General features: G+C 45.3%; 1 protein-coding gene across 6 annotated transcripts in view; it reads right to left on the reverse strand.

Moving 5' to 3' along the window:
* MECOM (MDS1 and EVI1 complex locus) overlaps positions 1-17,902 on the reverse strand; it is a 324,276-nt gene that overhangs the window by 48,595 nt on the left and 257,779 nt on the right. The gene's annotated exons all lie outside the window — the stretch shown is intronic.

Consider the following 17,902-nt stretch of genomic DNA (forward strand, 5'->3'; position numbering starts at 1 on the left):
GGGGGGGGGGGGGGGGGGGAAGAAAACCGCACGCAGTGGTGGTAGGTAGGACAGGAAAAAAAGAAAAAAAAAAAATCCTTTGTCAATAACCTCAAAAAACCCGGTGGGAGATTCCCAGAGCGCCCGGGCCTGGGAACCGGAGCCCGCCCGGTGTGCGGGGCCGTGGGTTCCTGCCCTCCCTCCGCTCCCTATTGTTGGGGGGGTTTTTTCCTTCTTATTTTTCCTCCCTCTCTCTCTTTTCCCTTTTTTTTTTTTTTTTTTTTTTTTTTTTAATTTAGCCATAAATTGGCCCGGCTCGCGCTATGAGCTGTTCTATTTTCTCCCTGTCAGGATGAGGGATTTGCTTTATGATGCATTGTGTATTAAATACAAGTAATCTGGGAAACTGATTGCTCCAGCCCATCGGCCTGATCAGAGCCCCCGATAGGGAGCCGGAGCCCCCCCTTCCCTCCCCCTGGGCCGTGCCACAAAGGGAGGAAAGGCCGGTGGATAAACAAAAGCGGCTCCGGTACCGGCCCGCTCCGGGGCTCGCCCGCCGCCGCTGGGTGGCGCTCGCCGCCGGCACACCGCGCCCCCAGCGGGAGCGGGGCCGCCGCTCCCCTTTTTTTGGGGGGGAAAACCCCTTTTTCTAATTTTTTTTTTTAAGTTCCCCTTCATGCAGCGCACGCAGCGGTTCGGGTGTAACCAGCGCGGCCAGAGGAGGAAGAGGGGGAGGAAGGATCATGCCCCCGAGCCGGGGCGTGGAGGCGCGGGGGGTCAAGCCTGGCCCCGCCGCCGGTCGGGACCTCCAACATCCCGATCCGGGGATGTGGATACACACGTCAACACGCGGCGAGGTATTTCTTCTTTCAAGCGACAATCTTTTAAACGCCTCTTGCCGCCTTTCCCCCTCTCCCCTCCGACGGTTCGGTGGGCCCTTCAAGAGGCCCAAATATTTCCACAGGGTCCCGTTGGCAATTGTTTATTTAAAACAAGTCGCTCTATTAGTGGAGCAGTCAGGAGTTAGTACTCCAGTCTGCTAGTAATTCCCACCAGGCTGTAAACTGATGCCTCTTTTAAGCCTTTAACTTCATGGTCGTCCCAGAAGTAAAAGTTCTTCTAATGGAGACCCTATGGGCATCGTGCATTCCAGCACATCATTAAAGCAAAGCAAAGCAGCTCGGCCACAGCCAGATGAAATAACGGCACTGTCCACGTTTAATGGGCTTCCTGGGGCCAAACGCTGCCGAGGACAATGGGGGAAAATCAGACAAGTCACTGGTGATTTTTTAAATACCGTAAATGTTCGTATTATGCTTAATATTATCCTTTCGTTTGTAGACAAGCCGCTTCACAACCACCTTTTCGAGAGGGGTTTAATGTTATATATCTCAAGGTGACTAAACACAACACTGAGCATCCTGGCTAACATTGTGATGAGTGTTTGAAACACTGGCTGAGTGCATTAACGTGGAGAGAGAAAGGAAAAGCAAAACGAAACAAACACGCAGAAAACAACTGCTTCCTAACATATCCAAATGCTCCAGGACAGACCTGGGAAACAACAACAAGGCACAGTTTCTGCATGTCAATTCCTCCTACCCCGTGTTGTGGATATCAACTTGAAAAAAAAAAAATAAAAACAGGTGAAAATACAAGTGTTGCTGCTGATTTCAGGGGGAAGAGTCAGATAATTTCCAGCACTTGATGAAGGAGTGGGGTGGGCATTGCAGTGCCCCCCACGTTGGTGCCCTGTCCCTGCTGCTCCTCCTGCACTCACACTCTGCCTGGCTCATCCCTCCCAGCCAAAAGGTGGTTTCCAAGTGAGGGAGAGGAGGAGAAAATTAAAGGTAAAAAAAAATGTAAATAAGAAATTTCCCTTGGTCTGGAAATGGGCCCAACTGAAAGCATGTTAATCTCCACCTCAGTAATTTGGTTCTCCTGGAGAAGACAGAAGCCCTGCTGCTGTGCCCTGCACTTCATAAATCACGTCTTTATGTGGACAAGGTCAGGGCACCTAACAGCTCAGACATGGGCCTTTGCAGTGGCTCGGAGGGCTCCGGCATGTTTATTCTCTCGCACAGATCTCTGAGGAGCAGTCCAGCACGCTTCTAATTACTTTTGATTATTTTCATTTGCTCGGGTCAGACTGGCTTTGCCGGCACTGCTGGAGGGTGGGTTTCCTCCCCCCAGCCTGGCTGTGGGATGCAGGGGGATCAGTGCTGTGCCCTGCACCCCCTTCCCCAGGGCAGTGCAGGGCTCCAGGGACCCCTGGGGCTCACCCTGCCAGTGGAGGGGGTCCTGTTTTGGCAGCGAAGCCTGGAACCTCCAGCTGAGTCAGGGACCCCCACAGCTGCCCTCCCCAACCCACCATAGCAGGACATTTACCAGTGTGAAATGAGGGGTGTGCAGAAAAACACACATTTCACCCCTGCCCCCTCCCAAAAGTACCTACTGCCTTGGGGGAAAAAAATAAACTACCCCGTATTCTTGCAAAAAAGTTACAGCGGTGCATGTGCAGGCAATAAAAAAGTTGAAGGACCTCTGCTGTGCCTGCGGGGACAGAGCTGTGCTCGGGGAGCTGCGGAGCACAGCCGTGCACAGAGGCAGAGCCTGAGTTGGTCTGCTCTCCTCTGAGTGCTGAGCAGTCACAGAGCAATTCATTGGGAATGCTTGGTGCCCATGCAGGGAGATGCACCACAGGGACACAGGAGTGTCCCTGGTAGTGCTGGGGTCCTGGTGTGGGTGAAGCCATCCCCGTGCTCCCACAAGTGCTGCTGCACTCCCTGTTATGGTCTGTGACAGCACACAGCTGGCAGAAGCCAGCTACCCAAGTACTGAGCAGAAAGGCTCCACTTCTTCTCTCCCATTAAAACGTGGGCTAAAACAGCATGTTCCTTCATATCCCAATTGAGCCCGACAGCCCAGCCCTGTATTCTCATCCTGGTGTGTGATCCCAGCAGACCTCCTGTCCTGTACCCCAGCACATTCCAGAGGTGAGGGTGGGTGTTGGTGCCCACACCAACTCGAGCAGGGTCTGCCTGGTGGGAAGGAGTTTTCTGGCACTGGGTTTTGAGCCTGAAACCTTTTGGATGTTGGGTGTTACTGCAAACCGGGAGAAGGGAAATCGCAGCAGGTTTACCTACTTCATCGATCAGGAAGATGTAAAAATGTGTCAGTGGCTGGTATCTGGCTGCCTGGGTGATTTTACTCCTGTCTTGGGGAGGAAATCCTGCAGACACCCTTCCTTGTGGCAGGACATGAGGTTTGCCTTACTGCAAACAAACCACAGCCCTCACAGCACACCCCAAATTTGATGCTGGAGGAGGCAGTGCTGCTGGTCCACACCCCTGCTGTGAGCACAGTCCTTGCAATGCTTTCCTCCTCCAAACCTTTCCCTAGCTCTCCCTGCCAAGGCACGTGCTGTGGCGCTGGATGCTGAGGACTGTTGCTCTTTTCCTTTGCAGGGCTCATTACTTCCATTACAGAAGAGTCTGGAAGCCCTCAAATCCAGCCAGGGCCATTTTCACACTCGAGGTTACTGCCCCCACAGGGTGAGACAGCCCCTGCTGGATGAGTCTGGCACGAGTTTGGCTGTGGTAAAAGTCTGGGGAGAAACACACGTTAGCCAGCTTGTCCTAGCACCTACGAGAGCCAGGGCAAGGCAAGGCTGGCTGATGTGGCTGTTGGCCTGCTGTCCACTCAGAAGCTGTGTTTTCCTGCGGTTCACCTTTCTCGTGTTTTGAAAGGAAGCCAGAATCCTGGAGAATCTGGGAAATTCCATTGGCAATGCCCTTGTTCTGCATTTCCCCGTGTGTGCTGGGCAGTCTGGAAGGTTCTTTTCTTTCTTAACCACCCAGAGAGTAAAAGATCATGAGCATAGCCCTCCAAATCCTACCAACATGACCAAAAAAGCACCTGCTTGAGTTTTTTTAATCACTTTCTCATTCATCCTTGTTGAAATACAACTGAATAAATGCCTCAGGTTTGCACCCACTCCTGCTTCCCATTATGTGCTCATCTGGAGATGGAGCAGTGGGACCTGTGAAGCCAACAGAGGGTCCACGTGGGGTGGCCAGAGCTCCCACCCAATGTAGCTGCTGCTTCTCTGCCTGAAAACACAACTTCTAGCAGAAGCTGCCCTAAAAATGGAAGATCCCTAAGAAATACTCCCTGAGAAGGCATAATATCCAGGAGGGAGGAAGCACAAAAGGATTTTGCAGACTTGTATGTGCATAAGAATTCAACAAGGCTCAATTAACCCTCCATTTCTTCTATTTTTTAAATTTTCAAGCCTTCTCATTTGACAAATAATTTGAAGGCCTCCTTTGGAAGACTCCTTCCAGTCCCAGAGCCCTCATGGCACAGGAAGAGCCACACAAGGATATTGTGTGGGAGCAAGTCCTGGGGAAGCATTTGGGTTTTCATGATCTGAAAGCAAAATTTGCAAGCCAAAAGGATGAAGAAGAAAATATGGAAGCAAGGAAAATGCCAGGCCAAAGGAGACTGAAGGGGTTAAACAACAGAACTTTACACAATAAGAATTAATGTGATGCATAACAGGTAATTCTATTTTAATAATCAATTTTAGGAGTGACTGGCTATTTTCAAAGCATTCCTGTTGTAGCCAAAGTTTTAACTAGGCGTGCGAGAGTGGGCATAAACACCTGTGGACTTTATAAGAGTAAGAAGCAATTTATCACCCAATAAAAAGTCAAACACTCATGTTAAAATTTTCAGGTTTGCATTTGCTGTTTTAAGTGTCACATGTGTGGATGGTTCTGGGGGAGGTTCAGAAGAAGTGGATACACATCCTACACACAGAAACACACGTGCACACAGCCAGCACAGCCAGCTCTACAGCAGGGAAGAAAACCTGCCTGAAAGCACCAATGTTACAGTTTCATCCCTCCCACGTTTTGTGTTAAACCCATTGTGATCATCGACCGGAGTTGTCTAAAACCTGGACTAAATGGGCATTAAGTCAGTTGCCATATGAAATTACTGCCATTCGATTTTCAGATAAACCACAAAACTTGATGAACTAACATTGTTCCAGCTGAATTAACTCATCATCCCCGGGAAGAGAAGGCTGTGGAGGAAAGGGAGGGCTCTAATAGCAATGATTAATCCTCCTCCTATTGCAAGGCACTCGCCTGCAAGTAGAGAGATGCCCTACTAAAGGCAGGCTGGTGATCCACCGTGCCTCCAAAACATCTGCCTTGCCAAACCCTGATGGTAGGGTTAAACATTATTTACCTGTGGGTAGGAGAGGGAGAATTTTTTGTTATGGGCTTGTGGTGAAACTATAAATACACTAAAATCCCCGTCAACGTTTCAAGTCATGCTTGGCAGACAAATCCAGGGACTGAAATTCAGGAATGTTAATTTATTCAGCTGGTGGAGGAGCATGCAAAGCTGATCCTTATCCCGTACTCAGGCAATCTCCCTGGGATTAAGCCATAAAGATTTGGGGCAGTGGTGCCCTGTGAGTGGCTCAGGCTGCCCAACCAGGCAGGCAGAGCCCTTGGTGTCCCCCAGCCTGGCTGTGCTCAGGGTCCTGAGCAGTAAATGCTTAACTGGCCCCGTGCGTGCACAGCAGCCCACCTGGGCGTGCAGGAGAAGTGCTGCTCCACATAAATTAGTCACACATGGGCAAAGGTGCCTGATGCATTTGGAAAAAATCTTACCCTGAGAGCTACCTGGTTTGCTCTGAAAAGATTTTGCTCATCGGGAGAATTCAGGGCAGGGAGGGGGGAGAATATTTTTGGTGCAGGTGTCCAAATAAACCTGTCCTATAACCCATGGATCACAATGGGTTATTAATGAAATAGCTGTGAACATCAGCGTATCCTTGTGGCAGATTTCTTTCATAAATGAGTTGAACATTTTCCAATTTCAGGAAAGTGCTGCTACCTATAAACTTGGAGATTAAGGGCTTTTTCCCCTAAGACTCAGATCCCTCGGGGCACTTGTGTTCTGGCATGCATCCCTTATTTGCTGAAGAAATTTCAAACTTGGTAATTTAGCACCACACTGATAAAACAGAGTGGGGAAGGGAAAAAAACCAAAAACCAGCAGTTGGGCATGCATGTGAAGGAGGAAAGAGGTGAGTGGTACAGCTTCAAGCATTTTTTTTCTGGCTTTTTTTTTTTTTTTATCCACAAGCCATATTGCAGATTTTTTTGTGAGATTCATAGAGAAAACATTCCCAAGATACAACACATAAGATGCATATCAATCCACAAGCTGAGTTTTGCAGATGCAAAACGACCTGCAGAATTTGAAGGAGGATGGCAGCTGTTTTATAACCATTTTTCCATATAATTTATTTAAGCCTAAGATGTTGGGCTGAATTTGCCACTAGCAGAATTATGAGTATTAGTATTATTAGCATTACAGCAGTACCTAGAGGTCCCACTGAAAACGGGGACCCTTTGTGGGTAAAAAACTAATAAACATGAGACTCTGTCCTAAAATCTAACAGTTGGCATGGATGGGATAAAAAGTGTGCCAGATGGGAAGATTACCATTTTATTTTTACAGATGGAATACAGAGTTCTGTTCGTGGAGAAAATCAGTGGCAGATTCTCATGCAATATTTTCACATAATTTTCATTCATTGAGAAGTTGTTTTTTACTCCTTTTCTTTGAGTGCAAAGAACAGAAACTGCTCTCTGCCTGCTGGTGCTTACAGCTTCTCATGGATAAATAGTGGGAGTCTGCTTGGTCACTGCCAGTTAAAACAGCCTGCATGCTTTAATATGGCTCATCTGTAGCAGAAATTCTACTTTATCTCTCCTTTTTTAGCTAGGAAAATATTTTAGCCTTGGAAATGAGCAGTTGATACTTTGGAACAGATCTTTAAATATAAGCACATTGTGCTGATTGGTGCCATAAATGAAAGCTCCTCCTATAGAAGCAGTTTTGGGGAGGATACGTCAAACTCTGCCTTTGACTTTTGTGGCAGAAATGTGAAACGGAGTTCATGATGTCAAGTCTTGTTGCTAGGAGTCCCCCAGCAATCATGCAAGCGCTGAGCATAAGATGGATCACGATCCCCACCAGGGAGAGGGGGAGAAACTGCCCCAACCACTCCACTGTGTGCTCCTAAACCTCACTAAGTGGCTGCAAAAAGCAGCAGGGAATGGGCCTGTGCTCAGTCACAGTTTTTTGGGTCCATAGAAGCAAAATGAGGCAATGTGTTAAGAACAGATGTCTTTCCACCAGGAAGGATTTCAGAGGCTGCGTGATCTGTCCTGCTGAGAATCCGGTATAGTAAATACAGCACTAAAGATCATTCCTTTCCTTGTGCTCCCCTGTGCTGGAATGCTCAATCCAGGAGATCCACTGGGTTAAGGAGCTGTTGTTGTTTTGGCTGAGGAAGGTGCTCATCTCTGTGGGCTTTTCAAGGAGTCATAGTGAGACCAGGGCTGTCACACATTCCCCAGGGAAACACCAGCAGCTCCAAGTGCTGAACACAGCACTGACCTGAGAGCATTGGGGCTGAACTGGTGGCCAGAAGTGTTGATCAAGGCCAGACAGAGTCCCATTTCCACACAAGATTCCTGTCAGTCCTGGGGTCAGACAGGGCACTCAGAGCAGCCCAGGGCTGGAGATGGAGGAGCTGCTCCAGCTCCAGACCAAAGTCAGTCCTGGATCCTCCCACTGCCTTCAGCTCCAGGACCTGAGGGCTGGAGCACAGTGTTTTAGTGCTGTATTTGTGAGCCCTCCAGAAATAAATGGGAGCTAGAAGCTGTCCTGCAGGGCATTGTGAACAGAAGCTCCAGCCAGTTGTGTGTTGCACGAAGGATATCTGTCAGCTTGGGTGATAAAGCAAGAATATCTGTCACGATATGAATGACCACAATTTTCCCTAGAGCTTGTGGTGCGTTTAACGGGGCTATAAAAGATGCAAGTGGGAGTTATGAGGGCTCATTAGCACTTCAGAATTACTTAATTATTTCATTCTCTAAATTAATCCATGAGCTTTGTCTCAAATGAAAAACAGTAGGTTTAGACCAAGGTTGCTGTGGACCAAGAAATACTTCTATGACAAGAAGAAACTGAATTGGTTTGAATGATTTATAAAATGTTTCATTCCAAAATATCATTTATATGCCCAGAAATCTACGCAGCAAATCTAATCCAGCAAAGGAAAATGAATATTCTCAACCCATGAATAAAGATGGGAAGTAATTCTACAGCAGATTCAACCTGTGCCTGCCTGTGTATGACAAGTAACTGATCTGAAGCCTTTTTACCCACCTGTTAGGTTTGTATTTACCCTGAGTTTAGGAGACAAAATTTGGGGAAAAAGAACATGGCAGTAACCTTGAAGAAAGCAATAATAATGACAGCTACTCCCCACACTGAGTTAAGCACATCCTTCCTTCCTTTATGCATCCACTGATGGGAAAGAAGGAGGAACATCAATGCCAGAGGCAAAGACTGACCAAAAACCCCCAAAACTCCAGTAAATCTTTTTGCTTTTGAAAGAGTGCACCTCCACCAGTTTAAGGGGTACAAAAAGAATACCAGAAAAGGGGTTTATATGAACAGAGTATAACAAAGACCTTGTTGATCTGATTTCCAACCAGCCACACAAAGTGTGGTGACCACAGATGATGCTGTTCCTGGTGATTCATTGCAACTCCAGTCAGTAGCCAAGCGTCCAGCAGACACATCTGAAGTGCAGTGACCTTGGCTTGCATGAGTGAGGCCAGTAGTAAAAGCAAATGGAAGTTAAAATGAAAGATGTATACTTTTAGAAGAATTTGTAGTGTTTGAACTCCAGCTTTAGATGGCTCAAGAGTATTTTGTAAGCCAAAAATCTGTTCTTCGCTTCTGGTTTGTTGATTAAATAGACTTGTTACCAAGAACTTCAAGCAGGAAAAAATTTGAAAGAGACTTCAGCTACGATATTGTCAGCTTCAGCTGCAGCACTGAACAACTAAAACATAACATCTCCTCAGATCTCAAGTTATTCCCACTGACTGCTGTATAATCAGCATGTTAAATCTGGGCACCTCTTCAGGCACAGTTATTTGTGTGATATATACAGATCAATACCTATTGATTTTATAATTTTGATTCATCTCCATGCAGTGATTCAGTTTCACATCACCTTATTTATCAAGCTTTTCTCCGTGCCTTTGCTTCCAAGCTTCCTGACACTTCCAGGCCACTCGAGGAGCGTCCCACCACAACCACCCCTTTTGCCCCTGCACCCAGTGTCAGTGGGCACTCACTTGGTGACATTCCAAGGAATTTTGTATGCAAAGAGCTGACACAGGGTACCCAGGGTTGTTAATGAATGAGGATAAGGTTCATAAACCTCCTTTGCTAATGCCATAGCCCCACTGCCCCTGCTGGATGTGGAGCCACTCCCCAACTTCCCCTGGAGGCTTTGCCTCCCCAAGGGACTGAGTGCAGCCACATGTTTCTTACCCAGTGGCCATGAAAGCTAAAACTTAAGGCATCATTCATGCCTTCAAACTTCCCTTTGTGCTCACTTACGAAGACACGAGGGGGATAAAACTTTGCACTGAATATTAAAATTTGTTCTTTTTACCCCTGGAGCTTTTTTGGACCCGTGCTGGTACCCGAAGCCCCTCCCTGCTGCAGCTGCTGCTGTGGACAGAGCAGCAGACTGAGCAGAGGAGCTGGCACAAGAAGCCCGACGGTGACTGATTAACAGCAGCCTGCTTGACACACTGGAGGAAAACAACCCCATTGCTGCTGCTGACAGGGCATCAGGGAAATCCTGTTAACCTCACTGCATTGCATATATGCAAATGACAGCAGATTAACGAGCGCCAGCGATGCCACCACTCCCACTGTGCTCGCACCACTTCCCATCACAACAAATTATGTCTGGACACACAAGAGACACCCCAAATAGACTAAATCATGATTTAGCAACTCGTGTCTGCCCAAACTCCAGCTCAGTGGGGCAACCCAGGTCTCCTGCTGCTGGCAGCCCTTTCGCAGCACCGCGGTGGCCGGCAGTGGCAGGATGTGGGGCAAATGTGGTTAAAAACCATCTGCTGAAATTCATGTGCTGAATGAATTTAAGGCAAACAGCAGAAACTTCTTTATGTTGAAAATGCCCAACAGGAAGAACTGAACTCTGCTCCAATGCAACAATTTCCAAATGTTTTCGTAGAAGGTGCTGAAGGCAGCTGGGATGTACTGCATCTGTGAAATGGGAGTTATTGGGGTGGATGCCTTTGGAAGGGAAACAAAAAGGATTGATGAGGACTAAACATTTCAGGGGGGCTCACACACTCCAGCAAGATAGAAGCATGGGCTAATTACAAAATAAGACCTATCACCATGCAAAAATAAATGACTTCAGAAATAGCTTTAGATATCATGTTAAAAGCACCTTTGGGAACAAAAAGATGCTATGCTAAAATCAGGAGATCTAAAGAGCTGTTATTACACATCCATTACGTTTTCTGAGCTGTCGCATTTACTTTTTGAAGTTCTGTACACATGATACAGCAAGGCAAAACATTTTATGTACCATAAGAAATTTGAAACAATGTTTAATGTTCAGAAGATAAAGTTAACAAAACTACACTTCAGTGGCTTTTTTATTTCTCTATTTTACGACCTTTCAAGAACTTAAGAGGAAAAGGAAACAAGAAGGAAGGATAAGCAACCATACGTTCCTGCTTGCTTTTTTCTACATTGCTGATCAGAGCCCAAGAAATCATAATAAAAAATGTCTTCTTTTTAATGTCTAAATAGGAGCTGTTGAAATGCTGATGGTACGAAGTGTTTCAGGATGGAAAGCATTTGTTCCTCTTGCAGCTATCAACAGTCATATGTTACATGATTTTCTGATTTTTCTCCCTGAAATTACAGAAGCCTATCACGTCCTCACGACCATTTGGAACAGTTTTTCTGCAGTTTCTGCTTTTTCTAAAACCAAAACCAGCTACCACGATGACTCGCAAGAACTGTTTCTACAAGCACCAGGCAATTCAGATTATTGATGTTTTCTCTGTTCCTTCTAAACATCCTTGGTTATATCTTGATGGCATCAACAGTGATAAGTGTTGAATTTATTGGGCAGTGATCCCCCCACAAACTTTTATCCATCTGGATGCTAAAATGCTCCTGATGCAGCTGCTGTGATCATTGATGTTATAGCAGAAACACACACACAAAAATCACTCCCTAACCCAAGCATCCACTTCAAATTCAAGTTGCTCATTTGCCTTGGAAGGAGAAGGCAACCCAAAACAAAAAAAAAAAAAAAAAGAGTGAATGTGATGGGAGATTGATGCGAGTTTTAGAGCATGGTGTAGTTCACTAATTTATTTGCCTAATGAAGAAAAAATTGACATCTGAGTGGCATGAGCTACACCAAACACAGCATCCTGCCAAACCTACATTAGACAGAAACAGGTGCTTAGTTTAAACTGTCAAAATCCTCCACAGTAGAACATCTATGTTACTTGTTAATAGAAAGTTTGATAGAAAGTGAGGGATTATTTCTGCTGGTTTCAGGAGAAAGATGCAAGGGAAATAGCAAGAACACCAGCAAAGTTCTATAAAATGTATTTCATGATGTATCTTGAATGTGCAAACACTGAACTTCTAAAAAATCCTATAGCTGAAAGACTATATTCGAATATATATTGAACATTTTTTGACATCTGTTATTTCTCTCAATGACAGACTTTTCTTCCCTTAAACTAGAACTTTCAATATCTGTTATTTCTATATCAATATCTAATGTCTTCTGTTACAACCCTGCAGATTTACTATCTGTGATTCAGAGGTAAGTCTGAGCAAATCAGAAGGGATTTTGAGGAGTAGACTGTATACCTGCAATCCAAGTTAACATGGTCAAATTCATTCCTGATATAACTTCACTGAGCATTTTGATGTTTTTTGTTTTTTTTTACTAGGGGAGAATTTGCACTTGGATGGATTCATTCCTGGCATGAATTTCAATGTTCAAATACAACTACTTAGGGTGACATCCTTTGACTAAAATCAAAGGTATGGGGGAAAAGAGATGGGTGAGTGACTTGGGAGCAGCCTGATGGTGTTTTGAAGGATAATATCCATGCAGGATAGATCTACAGCATCTCCTTATCTGATATTATGGCTTTCTAATTATAGTAAAAGGTACAATAAGTTGGAAGGAGCCTATAGCAGAGTGGTAGGATGCAACTCCCCTCCCCTGTGTTTAAGACCAAGGGTGTGATGGCAAAATCAGAGAAAAAGACCTGCTTCTTAATGATATTCCAAACACCTCTAACAGCAAACTCTGCAGGGAGCTCGTGTCGCTCATGACTGAACAAGCAAACAGCCCGGGGATGGAGCAGCAACCAGTGAACGGGGAGAACCACATCCTGCCAGGACCTCACTGGTGGTGTAATGGGGTTGTTGATTGCCTGGGCATTTCAGGTGAACATGGAGTTAATGTATGAGCCTTTAAGAAAAGATCTTTAATGACCCAGCCCTCTGAAACCTCCCAAATCTGAAAGGAATCTCCATACCCGTAACCATTACATGGGTTCAACACCGACCTGGGGGAAGTGTCACCTCCTGAATCACAGGGGACACTTCCAGTAACATCAATATTTTCCATGGAGGTCCCCCAGCCAAGCCTGCCTTGTCCCAGCCCTGCTTGGAAGGTCTTCTAGGGCTGTAGCTAAGGTGGTATGGCTGGAGACCAACTCAAGGCATTATTTTATTTTGTTTTGGTTAGCAGAGTTGATATTTGGTCAAAGTCTCCTAGCTGTGAAACGATGAGGAGCTGCCAATTTCTAAGCTAAATGTTGTACATTCATATCCTGCTACCACTAAATCCATTATGATTAGTCAGGAGTGAACTTAGAAGGTTCAGAAATAACGTTTGGATAAACATCCCCAAATTTTGGATGCTTATCTGAGCCTGACCCAAACCCCCTGAGTATGCAGAACTGAGCTGAAAATCTGGCAAGAATGTTAATTTCCACACTTTTCATTTCTCTCTTGAAGGCTATATTTGAAGTTTAAGATATTTCCTTTAATTGGAATTAGCATAATACATTATTTCCCTATGGTGAGAACAGCTTTTCTCTAGTTACTTTGCCTGTTTGGATTTTGTCCAAGGAAGTACAAAAGGGGATGAAAGTGAACACGAAAATCCAAAGTAAATAAGTGAACCAAACTCTTTAAACCCCACAAATGGGTTGATTCTGCTAAAGGCTTCCCAGAAAATAAATTACTTGGTCCAACCCTAAAATGATGCTCTTCCTTTTTAATGGTGCCTCTGTACTGGTGCCAGCCATATTCCTGTCACATGCCTTTGGTAAAAAATAATAACTAATGATGATTTATGCTTTGGGGAATTTTGTGCCCTTTCTTTTCTGGGGTATATCACTGCTTCAGATAGCATCTGATTTGCTTAATTCCATTAATTATCAGCACCTACAAAAATATTGTGCTGGGTGTGATGAGTCTTTGGGGAGCTTGGAGTTCCAATCAACAAGCGATTGACTTTGCAAAATTTGCAAGTTATAAGATGCCAACTCCATGTGTATACTGAATTCTGTGATATTTTCTGTGCAAGTGCAATATTTAAGCAACCTTCAGATGAGAGGAACTTCACATCCAGGTTGCACGTGGGAGGCCCAACCTGCTGTTGGGAAGAGCCAGCCTATGCAGGTGTGAATCCAGCTGCTAGACCTGACCTCACTGCAGACCTTGGCGTGAAGGCCCTAAAAGGAAAACCCTGCAAATACCCAAAGTGAGGTTCTTTTCGAATTAACCTCTTTGCAAATCAGCTGGGGATGCAAGGTGCATTCGGAAGGACACTAGTGACCTCAGACCCTTTCTGAGTATGGGGCTGGGAAGGTCGTGTCAGCACCCAGCTGCTCACCCTTCCTCCTGCCACTCTTCCCAGGCAGAACTGATTATGGCAGCAGCCTGTGCCTGTGCAGGGGGATAAGCACATGGATACATCCACACACCTCCACAGACCCGAATGTTTGCTCACATTTAATAACGGGCAAAACAAATAAAAATGAGTATTGACATGAATGCCTGTTACCCAACGCTCCCAGGGAAGGAAAGCAAGGCCAAGTGCTATTCCATAAGCAGTACTCAAAAATATTCCTCTCCAAGCTCGAATCCAGGACGTGGCATCGAGACCAGCTTGAGCACTGAAACAGAAAGCCAGGCTGGTGTTTCCCAGCTCCCTGCTGCTTATCAGGGAGATCTGGGCAAGCTGCCGGGCAGTGGCTGAGGGCTGTGCCGCTCCTCCCTGCCAGCCGGGACAGGGCCGCTTGGGAAAGGAGAAAATGTCATCCAGCCCCAACACAAAGGGCAAGATGGTATCTCCCTGCTGCTGTGGTGAAGTCATGTACTAGGAAAAATATATTTAGCTGTTCCTGGGCAGTCCCCAGGAGGCTGCAGAGCTGGTCTGATACCAGCCTTGTTCACCTGACCCAAAGCGCTGTGTGAGACACTCATGGCTGTGGCACAAAGAGGCTCAGAATGACAATTGGCCCCCGTGCCAGTGACCCCCAGGAGCACTGTGGAAAGGGGGGAAGATGCTGCTTACACAGCTGGGGACGTGCCAATATTGAAGATGCCAGCTTGATCAAAGAAAACAACCAGGATCATACAGGGAGATCTACTGTAAAGTCAGCAGAAACACACCCAAAGTGAAGAGCGAGGTGTGAAATATTCCCATCATGAAATCCTGACTCCACTGAGGGCAATAGAAGAGCCCTGACTGCCTTTTGGACAGAGAGGGCAACAATTCAAGTGTTTGTTTAGCCGTCAGAGAAGGAACATTACTTGGTGTACAGCCCACATTGCTTTGTGATAAACACGTTATAAAACAGATATTTGCACAGACTGCATACAATGGGAAAGTCACAGGGAAAGGTGGGGTAGGAAAATGGGTTTATAAAATTATAAAAATGCCATGGAAGAGGACAGGCTGGAGGATGGTGGCAGTTCTGTTCTCCTAGCTCAGCATTCTGAATTTTGTTTTTTCTTCTTGCTGTTTCTTCTGTCACGTTACCATAATTTTACAGTTGAACTCATCAGCTGGCATTAGTTAGAGTCACCCTTTTTAACAGCACCGTAAAACAAACAATAAAGAAGAATTTGTCTCTGCAGCCATGTACTTTGTAAGGCACAAGTCTGAATAAATATGTAACTGTTCACACCCTTTGAGAAGTGCTGGAACAGGAACACACTGAACCCAGTGCACTGATTTATATCTAAGGCAACATCGACTCCAAAATAAGAGTGAAAATGTAGGTTAGATGGATTGTAGGTGATACAAAGAGTAATTGCTCTCTTGTTTTACACATTGGAGAGCTGTGTGGGGTGAGCAAGAGCCCAAGACAAGATAGAAAACAGCCAGCTTGAATGCATGGACTGGAAACAAAGGAGAGTCACAGCTCATCCTACCTGATTGCAAATACTATTCAAAACCATAACGTGCACTATAAATCAAGATGAAGGCTGGTAGGGTTGTCTCTCAAGAAGCTTCCCTCTACTTTCCTGGTAAGGTATGGAGCCCTTCCAAAAACACACCAGCTCTGCATGCAACGCCTGAACGGCTACGTGGAACTGCATGGCCACTTGCAATGCATGAATTCAATCAGCTGAAAGGAGCCACTGAATTTAATGGTGTTAATAAAAAGAAAGTTATGCATCCTCACTGACCGCAGGGGGAAAGTTGGCAAACGGTTTGAGATCCTATCTTCTAGATTTCTCCTGCACAGGCTGGGAGAGCAGAGAGGATTACTCCTGGGCAGCCCTCTTAGGCACAGCAAGCTGAATTTTAATAAATGAGCAAGCAAACAGGCTATCTGTGTAATTTTTGTATACACACTGTGATTTACTTAGTGAAATTCACATGACAAATAATAATTAGCCATTGCACTATAAACCCTCATTTCCCAATGCTCAGTACCAAACCAAAGCAGCCACGTGTTTAAAAGGACTTTGCCTCTATTCTTAATGTCAAAATGTTAAAAAAAGAGTTAATTTGGGAAGGGAATTATTACGGTCAGGTTGTGTGAGATTCACTCTGATGTACTTTAAATGATGTGTTAAATGATGATTTCCAACAGAGCCTGTAGCAGAGAGTTTGTTTGGAATGACATTTGTTGTGGCACCAGTGGCCACTACGAAGATGAATTTATATATACACTTAAAGCACCTGCCTGCAGAGGTGTCGCAGAGAAGTTCTGCATGAGCAGATGACAACAGATATTTTGCAAGCACTCACAAACTGAATTTGTGCTCCAAAATAGCAACGAAAAGGTTGTCTAGAGCACTTTCTCCACTTCTTTCATGAAACGCATGCAACCACACTCTCTGCTGTTGTTATTAAGCACTACATGGTGATTTCTTCAGCAAATAACACTCCTTTAGCAAACCAGCCACACTGCTAACCTTTTTAAACAGGTTTCTTGCAACCTGTTTAAATTTTAGTCATGCAGGTTTTGCAGAACTGCTTGTCTTGGCTACGTGATTGTGAGCAGTGACATTTATAGATGAATATAATGTTTGAAATTCTATTCAGACCTATTTAGGCACCAGCATCTACACAAACAAAGCTCTGGTGCTCTGAGATTAGCAGAATACTGACAGAAAGATAACCTACACGAAGGCTGAGTAAGGAGCAGTAATGGATTTGCTCACTTCTCTTTCAGGTCTGTTAAGGAACCCTCCCCAGTGAAGTCACTCTTTACCCTGCAAACACTGAGCTCCGGTTTTACAGCTCTGAGATTTTAGATAAATACAACAGTGTCTATGTTAGGAGACAGATGCCACCTCCCCTGAGGACAGTGATCACAGTCAGAACTTCTCTGCTGGGAATCCCTTTGTTGTTTGGCCATCAGGTCTCACCTGCCTTCCTATCCCTTCCCTCTCACACATCCCAAATGTGCCACCCTCATGCCAAAAGAGTTTGTGGAGTTTTCCATCTTGTTACAGTGACCAGGACCCAGCAGGATGCTTTCCACCAAACTCTTCCTCAGTTTCTAAGGCCTAAGGTGCACTGAGTGAGAAAAGAATGGTTTTTTGTGCTGGCAGCCCTCCTAAAACACCATGGGATTTGTATGGCAAGAGCAGCATCCACCAGTGCACAACACCAAGTGGTTTCCCAAACACCAGCAGTGGCCTTTATGCTGAAACCACTTGTGTCTGAAATGCCTGCTGGGTTCAGCTCATACACAGCCAAAAAGCGAGTTTAACTTCCCAAGTGCTGTCTTTGCTCTCAGATGCTTTTTTCTTTACTGGTTTTCCACTGTCTGGCATTTACAATATACCCGCAGAGGTGGAAAGGCTTATATTTACCGCTCTTTCCTATCAAAGCTACTTTGAATTTCAGGCACAGTGCTGTTTCCATTTGGAAATTTTTTTTTGCATGAGCCATTTACAAGACCTTTACAAGCCCTGGTATGCCAAGACCTCTCCAATTTCCCCAGTTTACTGCAAAGGAGTCTGGCTGGCATGAAGAAGGCTCCACCATCCCACCCAAACCCCAGCTGGAGGACAGTCATTGCTGCCTATGGACAGCAAAGCTGCAGGTAGGGAGAAGGGAAGACTGGGAGGCAGTGGAGGTAGGAATCAGTTTTTTATGTTCCAGAAGTTTTTTTTCTGCCACACACAGCTAGCCTGGCTTCTGGAAATTTCTTCAGTTTGGATGGGATTGATGGCAGAATAAACAAGTATACTCATTAAGTCCTAAATACATCTGAATATATATATATAAATATGCCTAGATGTCTGTTAATAGTGGTGTAAAGCTCTTCAAACCTTGGTACTATTTATTTCTTAGCTTGCTACGACCCTCACTGCTACTGTTTCCATCATCTGGTATGGGACACATAAATGACCTTCTACTATAGACCGGGTCAGCAGAGGTTTGGTGCCAGCTTTG

The sequence above is a fragment of the Pyrgilauda ruficollis genome, unplaced genomic scaffold (assembly GCF_017590135.1).
Source record: "Pyrgilauda ruficollis isolate IOZ18807 unplaced genomic scaffold, ASM1759013v1 scaffold21, whole genome shotgun sequence".
Classification (NCBI taxonomy): Eukaryota; Metazoa; Chordata; class Aves; order Passeriformes; family Passeridae; genus Pyrgilauda; species Pyrgilauda ruficollis.